Source organism: Bidens hawaiensis, unplaced genomic scaffold (assembly GCF_021521415.1).
Source record: "Bidens hawaiensis isolate Kalapana, Puna unplaced genomic scaffold, B.hawaiensis_p1.1 tig00045510_1, whole genome shotgun sequence".
Lineage (NCBI taxonomy): Eukaryota > Viridiplantae > Streptophyta > Magnoliopsida > Asterales > Asteraceae > Bidens > Bidens hawaiensis.
In genome coordinates, this window is record NW_027498110.1 from 34,780 (window position 1) to 45,980 (window position 11,201).

Genomic DNA, 11,201 nt, shown 5'->3' on the forward strand with positions numbered 1-11,201 from the left:
AAAATAACTCCGTAATACGGGGATGAAAACTAGTTATTTGATATTTGAAGGTCTCCTATATATGTATTTGATAAACAAATGAAAGTTTAAGGGCTGAACATGCTACTTTACTACTACTTATCAGACCCATTAATATCATAATGAACACAAGATGCAGTGTGAAACTTGTTAAACATGAAAAATGAAAAAAACATCGCTGTTGCCGGGGATCGAACCCGGGTCACTCGCGTGACAGGCAGGAATACTTGCCACTATACTACAACGACATCAGACTTATCGCTATAAATCCTTTAAAATAACCGAGACGCCGTTAAACAGAAAAGGTAGTTTATCAAGTACATCGCACTCGATCAAAGCCGTTTCAACTCCATAATTGTAATTGTGTCTTTTGTTGGATCTCCGTCAAATCAAATACCCAATTCCACCTCCTCCTAATTTCTCTCCTCAAATTCCTAATTGATCCCAAAATCTAGCAATGGATCACCGTAAGCGGACCGAGAGTCCGGTCTACGCACGCCAATGGAGCGGCGGTTCAAGCAGCACCGGCTCATCCTCACCGGCTCATCCTCAGTCAAGGCTTGGTCAACCTTCCGGATACTCCACCATTAAGCGCACTCAGAACGTTGCTGCCAAGGCTGCCGCCCAGCGCCTGGCCAAAGTCATGGCGTCACAGAACGCTACTGACGATGATGAAGATGATGACCTAGGCTTCCGCTTTGCCGCTCCGAAGACGTCGTTTGGGAATAATAATAGTAACGGTACCGGTAATGCCTTGTCTGGTGTTTCCTTTGCTAGACCTAATAGATCGCCTTCGCCCGCGGTAAGTCAACGCTGCTTTTGACCGCCTTGTTTTACTTTGTTGAGACTTTAGATCGATAATAATTGCTGTTTAGATTGTTAATTATAGCCGCCTTATAGGAATTTCAATATATCTCAGGAACTTTGTTGATTTACTCTGAAATAAATTGCTTCATTATTCGAGTATCTAGATTTCACTTCTGCCATCTCCGAGAATTTAAATACCTCAGTCCGTAGGCCATATCGAAATTTATAAGCTAATTTCTTTAAACGACATTCACATTATAACTAAAAATTGTGCTTGAAGATCGATCTTAAATTGAAATTATTCTAATCCTAAATTCGAAAAACTAAGAATTGTGCTTGAAGAATTAAACCAATTCCAACAAACACTGCGGTCTGGAATTTTTAAGTCGTGCGATTGTAGAAGGGAATTGCAAAAGGGTTCCATCTTCTTCGCTCTACGAGCAAGTTATTAAAGCCGAAGATTGGGGCTGTGTGGAACAAAGAAGGCGACAGAAACCCAAGGAGTGCGATTGAAACTTAGATCTAGGAGAGGTCAAAGGAATTACATTGGACATTTTGTTGTTCAAGTTTAGTAATTACATTTTAATCTCGACTATTTTAGAACTTTTGGTACTAATTTGATGATATTAAATGTTATATAATAGTTTTTTATTATGTTTTTTGAAGAATGGTATCATTTGTCTTATACATAATATATTTTTCTTTTTCTTATATAAGCACGCATTTTTATTCTGCAACTCTCGCTTTTTTGCGTCCTGCACCTAGGCCCTAGGCGAGGCCTATGCGCCTAGCACATTTGATAACTATGCCAATTACTTCTCATTTACTCTAAATTTTTAAATATTATACAAAATTGGGGATTACATATATATTGAGGTTGCTTTTGTTGCTTGAAGAACCTTGATCTTGATAGGTATAACTAATACTACAGTTTGATTTTGAATATTACATAATTAAGTAACTAACTTTATTAATTACACTATAAGTTTTTTTTTTGGTTTGTGTTGATATTCCAACTACTTTGTTATGATGTTATGTAGTTAGGTCGGAACTTTATGGAGCACACACCGCCTAACCGTTCAACATCAGCAGGCAGACCATCAGTATCTGTTAGAACAGGACAAACCGTGCCACCTAGCAGACCATCTTTGAGACACCCAGGCTCCATTCCACCCCCTATTGACCCCCCTGCCGCTCTTCAGCGCCGGGAAAGAAGGTAATAAATGTGTTTCCTGTTTATTTCTGGATGTTTGATTAATGAATGAATGCCATGTAAGGTTGTTTGTATAAATGATTAGGAACTTAAGGGATGGTTAGTTTGTACTTGCTAAAGGGTTTGAGGGAAGTATTTATTTATTGATTGCAAATTGTAGATTTACACTGGACGCTGGACGTGGCAAAGATATGGGAGATCAGCATGAGGCATCTGCACTTCGCGATGAAGTATGAATGTGTTATTAAAATTTAAAATTTACTTGTGTATGATACACAAAATGAAAATTTGTATATTGTTATGATACATAATGGACTTATTGACCAGGATGTAATCGATAAGCTTACATTCACATGAATTTTACATGTCTTAACTGATGTAAATTGACACTTATTGCAGCTTGATATGCTACAAGAAGAGCATGACATTGTTATAGATAAGGCGAGTATATCTGTCTGACTCATTTATATATTTATTTTAATCATATATATATATATATGTAATTGTATAACAAATTTGTTATTATATTTCTATTTCAGCTTCGTCATGTTGAAGAAAAACGTCAAGAAGCAGAGGCCCGGGCCCGGGAACTAGAGAAACAGGTATACACTTAACGTTATTCACAAATAATCTTTATGTTGGTACTTAATAATTTTAATCATACATATTATTACATTAATCTGTAAAACATGCATCATAAAGGTGGCTTCTCTAGGAGAAGGCGTATCTTTGGAGGCCAAATTGCTGAGCAGGTAAAAAAAATTTATTTATGGAGCATCTCATATCATTTTTTATGCATAACGTACAGAAACTGATACATTATATGTTTGCACAGGAAAGAAGCAGCAATACGTCAAAGAGAGGTAAGTTAAACACAAATTTGGCAGTTAATTACAAATTACAGAGAACATATAGATAGGCCACCTAAAACAACTTTTGAGGCCAACCAAGTATTAATTTTTATCCCGGCAAGAATTTGTTGGAAAATTGTAATATACAAAATGGTCTAAATTTTCTTGAATTGTAAAATGAAAAAAAATACCCCAAATCTTATCAAATTATGCTCTGAAAATCTGTCATGAGTTGATTCATCTGAGTAGTTTGAGGGGTATTATTGTCATTTTACACCTCCAAATGTGACGGAAGCTTTTAATTTAGTGTCGTTTTGCAGTTTTTAGGCAAGTTTGTTTGGTCTGAATGGGATAAATGAAACCATGTTGAATAGTGGGTGGCCTTTAAAACTCTTTTCGTAATAAAAATTTGTGAACAATAACTATCCCTACGAATTGTATTATAAGATCTTTTTTCAAGTTGAGAATTTGTTCTAAATTATTTTTTGTTTCAGGCTGCTCTAAAAGCTGTACAACAGACAAAAGACGGAAGAGATGTAGAAGTTTCTAACCTTCGTGCAGAACTTGAGGTAAATTCATGGTAGATACCTCTTCACTGAGTTTTTTTCTTAGATATTACTTGTTTTTTTTTGGTGCTGACAGTTTGTTTTTCTTGTTGTCTCTTTTTGAATTAGAAAACAAAAGAAGAGACCTTGGGTGCCATAGAGCAGCTCAAGGAAGCTGAATCTGAAGCAAAAGCTCTTCGCACAATGACACAGAGAATGGTTTTAACTCATGAAGAGATGGTATGCTTGATTTTTCCATGGATTGGTTAACCGGTCAAATGGGTTTGGTTGAAATGATTCATTTTTTAGTAAGGGTCAAAACAGGTTGTGCTGGGTTTTGCCAACAACATTTTCTGTCCAAATTGATGCATTATATGGTCGAAATTTCCATTTCTAGTATTTTCTGAGGCTGCCTTTTTATTATTATTATTTATTTTATTGTATATCTTATTGTATTTTCTTTGTTTTTGAATTCATTCAGGAAGAGGTAGTTCTAAAGAGGTGTTGGCTTTCTCGTTATTGGGGTTTAGCTGTACAATATGGTAATCTTTATGCCACATGTCATACCATAACTGGAAATTGAATTGCATGTTATGATACCTTGGATTCCTTTGGTTTTTAAGGTATATGTGCTGACATAGCGGGGTCAAAGCATGAACATTGGTCATCATTTGCACCCTTGCCATTTGAAGTTGTCATTTCGGCTGGTCAAAAGGTGAAAGAGGAGTCTTGGCATGGTGGTAAGTTTGCTAATTCAACATTTATCAACTCAATGCTTTCAGTTAATATAAACGGGTCAAAACATGGCCAGATTGAAAATGGGTCATCTTAAAAACGGTTTGGGTTGGCTTACACACTTTTTTTTTCATGTTTTAAAAAATAGTTACCCATGTTTTAAAAAATGTTTATGCCTGTTATGGAAAAAACCTTGTTGAAAATTTAAAATGACAAAATGCTCCAAAATCTAAAGCTTATCACATATAGAGTTATAAACTTATAAATTATTAAAATGGTAAAATTAGCCTTGAATATACTCAAATATTCTCGCCCGTCCATCTAGAGTTGTTTGAGTACATTCAGGGGCACTTTTATGATTAATATTATTTCCCAGCACGACTTTTGAATACTTGGGTCATCCACGCTTGTCTAATCCCAAATAATTATGGCCTTAAATTGTGATTGCAAAAATAATATTGTTACGATGATAATATCAGTTCTTTAATAAAACAATTTTGAAAGTTGCATACCATTCTCAAAATATGTAATTTTACTTTTTGAGATAATAAACAAACCAGTTCAATCCATTTTTAAGTAAATGGGTCTAATTCTGCCACCTCAAATTTATTGGCTGCAATTCCTTTCAACATGTTAACATACATGCGAGCAGGTGACGATGATTCTGACAGGAGAAAACTTGTTCGTGATATTAATGACTTAACGGGGAAGGAAATATTGAGAGTATGCTTTCAGTTGAGATGGGTTTGAGGGAAATGGCATCCTTGAAGGTTTATACAAAACCTTAATTTTTGGACTGATGATTGTTGGTTAAATATTTGTTTAAGTCATAAAATCTGTTTTATATTTGAATTTGAAGGTAGAAGATGCTGTTGTACTGGCAATGGCCCAACAACGCCGTCCTAATTTAGTTCGCCAATCTATCCCTGGTATTGCTCACTATTTATCTCATCAATAAATTACTCAAAAGGTTAAGTGGTGTGAAATGACCAGAATATCCGTAGGTCTATATATTATAGTTTAAATTATTATGTATATTTATTAGTTTTAGGTTTTATATTTTCTAATTTTTTATAGTAAAGGGGTATTTTGGTCATTTCACATCTATTTAACAGGAAAAGGTAACCTCATTCAAGTCCTCACTGGACTAAAGGTGTAATTTTAAAAACTTGTATCAAATTCATTGTATGGGTAAACCACTGGGACCTTAGTTCTAATTTTTATATTCTATTTTTTTTAAATACCTGTTCTCTGTTGAACATATGTCTTTTTCCTATTATTATTCTTTAAAGGAAAAAGGTGGATGAAGTCTTCAAAATAGAGTGAAAACGACATCTAAGCAAGTAATTTTAGTTTTCCATAAAATTTTCATTTTTTTATGAAACTGACAGTTCAATAAACATCACTTAACCAATACACTAGACACTAATAATTCTGACATGAAATAGCACTAATCATACAATCAATTTTATAATGCGACCATATGATCATAATCACACCTTACCATCTTCTATTTTTTTGCAGATCCAAAATCCCCGGGAGATACAAAGTTTGTGGAGGGATTTGGTAATGATTTTGTTTGCTTTGACAGTTTTAGTATGATCTTGGTTTTTATATAGTTTCTACGTGTTTGTATAGTTCTCAACTGCATAATACACGTGCTATGCAATTTTATAAATAATTTAGTTTATGTTTTGACCAACCCAACTGTATTGCAGAGTTGAGTCTTGAGGAGGCTGAAGATGTTTCCTTCAAAGAGGTTTGCTTCTTCTTTATCATCTATTTCTAATACCCCTCCACCCAATCAATAACAATAACACAATAACAATAACAATAAATGGAAAATTGGAGTGGCCAGACAATTATTACGACCGATGTCAATCAGGGATAGTGGGAGATTTTCTGTAAAGGTTTTGCTCCTCAAAACAGGTCAAAGTCACGCAAAATGCGTTTGATTACATGCAACCTCTTAAATATGTTTATGCCAAGCAACTATGTTATTAATGTAAATTATAGCTTTTTGAATCATATATAATACATTTATAACTCAAATGGGGCAAATCAAAATTTTAGCTAAAATGGAAACGGGTTGACATATGCCTAAAAGGTATGTTTAACGCTTACAGCATCCTAAATTGTTTTAGTTTCAAAATTAAAATTATTATTGTAAAAAAGTAGTATTTGTATTCAGATTTTACGCATTAACTATTTATCAAATATTGGCAAGAAAATGTTTGCAGGCGAACCCAAACAGTCCCATTTCAGCCTGTGTCGACCAAATATTCAATTCTCCCGGTTAGGCTAATACGTGTATTGTATGCAGGCTTGGCTTACATATTTTTGGAGAAGAGCGAAAGTTCATGGTGTAGAAGAGGATATTGCTGAAGATCGACTTCACTTTTGGATAAGCCGTAGTGCGACGTCTCCCACTTCTCATGATGCAGTTGACGGTATATTTATTTATCTAACTTTCCATAAAATAGTGAAGACACCAAAAAGAGAATTAGATATGATTATTCCTTTTTTACTATTATTTAAGAATAGAATGAACAGTATTAACTAGAATTGACCATATAGGTAGAGGTTTGATAATTGCTCAAAAACGGGTTCGGGTTGAAACATACAATTTTTGGTGCTGGTGTAAATGGGCTGGGTTGGGTAGGGTTGGACCACAAACACAGTATTTATTCCTTTGTTTTACAGATTTTATAATAATTGTTAGTTTTGAATAAAAATAGGGTTCACAACAATAATCTGGATTGCTGTATGATATGATGTAGGAGATTGTATGCATTCAAAATTGACTTAGGGTCAAATTCAACCCATTTGACGCATGGTTGTAACAATATAGTTTTTATATTCATTTTTAACGGAATGACTCTCTATAGGAAAAATGAACAAAATGTTTGCGAGTCCACCAATCCAACCTGGAGCTGTTTCAACATTTTTCTTGTTTTCCAATATTATATACTTTTTCTTTTTTATGTTTTGTGCAGTTGAACGAGGGTTAACAGAATTGAGGAAGTTAGGGATAGAACAGCAGCTATGGGAAGCATCCCGCAAGGAAACCGATCAATCGGCTTCATTACCAGTTGAAAATACCAAAGATTCCGCAGAGGACGACGCCTTGTTGTAATTTCATTTTATTTTGTTATATTTTTTCCAAAAATTGAAAAGAAAATAGAAAAAGAAAATTTTGCTGTTTGATGTCGATATATATGGAGTATAAATTTGTTGATTGTTTAAACAAAATATATTTATTCAATAAGTAATTAAGGGGTTTGTTCATTATTGTAATATACAAATTTTATTTACAATTATTTCATATAATGTGATAAATACAACTAGCAAAGAAATGCACCCGTAAATTTACCCGTGCGTTGTGACAGGCAGTGAATTTTTTAAAACACAAAACTAATCATGCCTGAGTAGAATCCAATAACACCTTGCAACATTGCCAAACATACTAAATAGAAACCAACAATGTCTGGATCATATAAACGGTGTAATAAATTCTATTTAAATCCAATTACATGGTTATTAAATTTTGATATCAAGTGATCACCTTCAGGCTTCGGCTGCTAAAATAATGGGTGGTGAGTGTGAGTTGAATCCGACACAGACCCAAAAATTGTGTCACGTACGTGAACTTGAAAATGACGATTATATTCGCGTGTTTAATCAAACACGTGTTATAAAAAAGGGTATTTGATTTTTTTCCCATGTTAGTACATTTAAAATTTAAATATACACATATTTTTTAGTTTAATAACCAGTTTTGTTTAAAGTATGTGTATTTATTGTTAAATTTTTGAATTTTATAGTTTTGGTATAATATATGCCCAAATAGGTATATAATATATACATACATATATTTTGGTAAAATAATAGAAGAAAAAAAAACGTGATCATGCATCACACTAGTTTCTCTTAGGTGAGCTCTATGCAACTTGAGCTTTACGTAATACGAATTTGTATGATGATACACCCGAACCTCGTGAATTTAGTAGGTCACAGAAATCACATTAACAAAAACTAGTCCCAACAACTTTAAAATAAAAACTTTATAAATCTCAGTGAATAAAAACAAAAAGTTTGTTACAACGTACAGTGAAACAATCTTGTAACTCTGTAACGTATTCAAATTTATTATAAGCTCCGGCTAATATATAATTATAATATATCACAGTGATCAGCCATTGTCTTTAAATCTTAATTAACTCTCAACATGAATAACAATGGAGAAAATGAAAACGCAATGAACAATATGAATCTGTCTAACTTCATGCTTGAGTTTGAAGACAATCTGTTTGCAAATCAACTCGACGACCATCTCCCGTTCGCTTCATTTTCATCTATGTTTGACAACAGTCTAGACTTTAATCATGCATCAGAATTAAAAACCGGGTTTGATCAGTCCGGACAATCACTGAATTTCCCTCTCGCGCAACCAAATTGGTTTCCGATAATGGAAGATTCGGTTATGGTGAATGTCGGTGGAGGAAATTCGAATGTTCCTCATGAATTTGATACTTCTGCTTTGATATCTTATGGGATGGAACAAAGAAATCGCCATTGAAATCGATAATGATGCTCCCTCCACGGGGAAAAAAATCATGGGCCCGCCACTGGTCATAGAAGGTGGCTCAAGTGGTGGTAGGAATAAAAAGGGAAAGGATATTATGTCAAAGAATTTCCTAGCAGAAAACGCCATTGATTTCAGTGATGGTGCTCCCTCTGTCTGGACAGAAATCCTGGATCTCAGAAGGTAGCTCCCGGAATAAAAAAGGAGAGGAGATTCCGTCAAAGAATTTGTTAGCGGAAAACGTCATTGAAATCAATATGGTGCTCCTTCCATCCGGAAAAATATACCGGATTCGCCACTGGTCACAATAGGTAGCTCTAGCATTGGCCGAAATAAAAAAGGAAGGGGGGGGGGGGGCGTCGAGTAATTTGTCAGCAGAAAGGAAACGCCGAGCAAAGGTGAACGCACGACTATTATCCCTTCGGTCTGTGGTTCCGAAAATAACTAAGGTAAGAAATAATTATTGATATTTTATGGGATCATGATCCTCATGGTATACATTTCTCTTCATGTTATTATTTTGTGATTCTAATTATATAATGTTCAACAGTTGGATCGGGCATCCACTCTTGGGGATGCGATCGACTATATTAAAGATCTATCGGATAAAATAAATAAACTTAAGCTCGAACTTGAGTCACCCCCTTTACTTGAGTCAGCTCCTTTGCTGACGCCAGTCGTCGCCCCTATCTGCCGCCCCAGAAGAGGTTTCTCAACATCCAACTAGGGTATGTTTACTAATTCTACTTAGTTGTTTATAAGAGGAGAAATGATACATTAACCAAAAAATCTATAAAAATAATTTTGTTGTGGTGACATAAAATCTTATTGTGCGTAGATCGAGGTGAGAAAACAAGAAGGCGGGATAGTGATTATACACATGTGTTGCGGTTGGAGACCAGGCCTGTTGCATTCAATCGCAAAGACTCTTAATAATCTTGATATAGATACCCAAAATGTTGTGTATAATAACTGTTTCGATGGCTTCACTCTTGATCTATACCGCGGTCAGGTACATTTATAACTTTAAAACCTTAATATGAAGTAAGTTTTTTTGTGACAAAATAAGCATGTCCATAGTGGCTTTATTAGTTAATGTTTGGTTTTAATGTTTTGTTTCTTATGGTTTTTGCAGCAAAGCAGTGACGTGCCCGAGGATCAGATAAAGGCGATGTTGTTAGAGACGATCAGAAACCATGGTGCGGCGTAGCTTGCGAGTAGTTAAGCTGGTTGGGACTAGTTATAAAAGAGAGTTTTTCTGAATTTGAACTATTTTCTATGTTTTTGTCCATCAGACTTGTGTTTTCTTAGTGAAATGAAATGAATGTTTTTTCTTTCATATGTAAATGGTGGTCTTGTTGAATGCTTGAGAATCATTCATGGTTACACAAAATTCACGTTATGTTGGTGATCCTTGTGTGGCTGGTGGTTTGTGTAGAAGTTTATGCTTGAACACATGTAGCCCCACCAGACTAGATACATGATTTTTGAGTTATGGACCTTGAATAAATATAGAGATTACCCGTATAAAAATGCACTTTTTGTATGGCTTTAACGAATATAGGTAATAAATAATCTAAATTGTAAAAACTAGGGTTGAGCAATAACCGAATAGCTAATCGTAACCGAACCGCAAACCAACGAAACCGAACCGATATAAACGAACCGAACTCTTCATGTTTTTTATATTTTCAAGCCTTTTTCCTTCTATTTCATGTATTATATGCATTAATAGTTTAATACTATCATTTTTATGCATTTATATCTTCATTTCATGTATTAATATCTCAATTTCATATATTTAAACCTTCATTTCATGTAGTTATGCATTCATTTCATGTATTTTCAAGCAAAATTTTAGCCCAAGTTTGATATTAGTTATTTATCGAACCGAACCGAACTGTGCACATCCTTAGTAAAAACATATATAACTAATAATAATAATGAAAATTTAATTGCTACTTTGCTTTTTCGTACGGATTTGATTAATACAAAATATGAATTATAAAATAAATAATATATTTTTAATTGAAAATTTTTATTGAAAAAAATAAAATAAACTGAGGATACTGTCAATAGCTGAATCATTTACAAATTCCAAAACCCCATTTTTGGAACCTATAGTGATGAATATGGTGATAATCGAGCACGAGAGATACATGTGAAAAATCTTGGCGATCCTAGCTATTTTAATCTTAAAAATGTGTTAAAACTTGCCGTTACTCGTTAGTATTGTAACTTGTGAAATTTGTGATAATTAGAGAATATTCTATATGTGGAAATAAATACGATTATAACAGTTGTTGCTTGGATCAGCGCCATAACCCAGAAAAACCCAATTTTAGATGTTGTTTTGATTGACTAACCTAATGATGAATTCACCACTAATAGATCACATGCAGTGTATGTTGAAACAAAGTTAATTATAACAAAAGCGACGGATCCGC

General features: G+C 34.1%; 1 pseudogene across 1 annotated transcript; it reads left to right on the plus strand.

Moving 5' to 3' along the window:
- The first annotated feature begins 475 nt into the window (after window positions 1-475).
- On the plus strand, window positions 476-7,431 carry LOC143595762 (coiled-coil domain-containing protein SCD2-like; annotated as a pseudogene). Its single transcript, XR_013146581.1, has 17 exons — window positions 476-820; window positions 1,866-2,041; window positions 2,199-2,268; window positions 2,438-2,479; window positions 2,578-2,640; window positions 2,741-2,790; window positions 2,874-2,901; window positions 3,384-3,458; window positions 3,564-3,674; window positions 3,916-3,976; window positions 4,058-4,174; window positions 4,822-4,939; window positions 5,029-5,098; window positions 5,694-5,735; window positions 5,888-5,928; window positions 6,493-6,619; window positions 7,166-7,431. The product of XR_013146581.1 is annotated as a coiled-coil domain-containing protein SCD2-like (transcript).
- Window positions 7,432-11,201: the final 3,770 nt, after the last annotated feature.